Genomic DNA, 1,844 nt, shown 5'->3' with positions numbered 1-1,844 from the left:
TTCTCACAGGTGCTCTTCATGAATCACTCTCCCTAAGTGGCTTGCTTACTTTTGTGGTTCACCACAAAGTCTGTTTCCATGAGCATCTGAGCTTGATGGTGCCCACTGTGGTATTTATAACATCACCACAAAGTAATGTATTCAAGTTCTTTATCCCTTAATACAACTCTTAGAAATAAGCCTGCTGGGCATGGTGGCACATGTCTGTAATCCTAACATTCAGGAGGTAGGAGGTAGGAGGACTCTGAGTTCCACACCATCCTGAACTGCATAGAGAGATACTGACTGTGAGACTAAAGGAGGATACTCTTAGGGACACCAAGGCACAATGCCTCTGTGCCTATAATTATATAAAATAATATTTATTTAAATGAATTCCAGGAAATAGAAAGAGATTTTTTCCTTTGTTGCTGTTTTTTTTTGTTATCTATTTTGGTCTTGTTTATTTGTCTTTGGGAGAATAATAGGGGGCACAGAAAATGGAGAGACAAAGGATAAACAAAGGTAGCAATAGTATTCAGTAGACACTATGTTGAAAATGAACTATATAACTTGTGGGTAAGGATGGAATGGAAAAACTGGGAGAGAGTAAGGGAAGGGGTGCCATTGTCCAAAAAGAAATGTCCTCTTTACCTCATTTATGTATCGGTAACCCCTCTGTACATCACCTTTATAATAACAATTTGAAATGTGAAAAAATAAAAACTAAAACAAGCCAACACACAAGTAGTACATACTTTCTGTTCTTATGTGCCACGTAATATTTGCTAAAGTTCTATAATTCCCCATATTTGCTTTTGAAGTCTTTTCTTCTCTTGTTGCACTGAGTTTTATATGTATTTGTTTCTGTGTCAGTACTTGGACTTGTCCTCCGGACTCGGCTCTGTTCCTTAGCTTTTGTGTTTGAGGCTGATACTTAAATCACAGATCCAATTCCAGCTTTTTGCTAGTTAGTTGGAACCAGAATATCTTGGATTTGTCTGTCCAGGCTGGCTTTGAACTCAAGCCTGAGATTTCATTCTCCTAAAAAGAATTACAAGTGTGAGCCACTGGCACCTAACAGTACTAGAGTTTTGAATTCAGATTTTCATGATTTGAGTCACATCCCAAGTCTTTATTTTTTTCAGATGATACTACATGATTTTTGTTTTTGTTTGGTGAGCCTCAGGCAAGATTATTCTACATATGTTCTTACAAGTAGCTGGGATGATTGTTATGTCTCACCATACCTGGCCTAATTATTGTTTTTTTAATAAGTTTTTTATTGTGAAAATACTGTACAAAGAGGTTTCAATCACATGAGCAAGGTAATGAGTACACCTGGCCTAATTATTAAGATAAGGTGTTGCTAACTTTTTTCCTAGACTAACCTCAAACCTCAATCCCCAATAATTGCCTCCAAATAGCTAGGATTATAGGGTTGAACCATAACTCTAGCCTAAAGTCTTTTTTTTTTTGTCAGTTATGGGGCTTGAACTCTGGGCCTGGGTGCTGTCCCTCAGCTCTTTAGCTCAAGGCTAGTGTTCTACCACTTGAGCCACAGTGCCACTTCTGGCCTTTTCTGTTTATGTGCTACTGAGGAATTGAACCCAAGGCCCCATGCATGCAAGGCAAGCACTCTACCACTGAGCCACCTTCCCAGCCCCCTAAAGTCTATTAATTATCACTCTTATTAAATGAAAAAAGTTTAAGCAGGATAGCCAATGTTGGTCTCAAATTCGCAATCATTCTACGTTAGCCTCCCAACTTCTGGAATTACAGGAATGGGCCACTATATCCAGTTTAAGTGAATACTGTTATTGTTATTATTAGTAGTATTATTTTGTCAGTCATGGGAACTGAAC

Source organism: Dipodomys merriami, unplaced genomic scaffold, assembly GCF_024711535.1.
Source record: "Dipodomys merriami isolate MVZ:Mamm:240054 unplaced genomic scaffold, mDipMer1.0.p SCAF_136, whole genome shotgun sequence".
NCBI lineage: Eukaryota > Metazoa > Chordata > Mammalia > Rodentia > Heteromyidae > Dipodomys > Dipodomys merriami.
Note: the sequence above shows the minus strand (reverse complement) of the source record.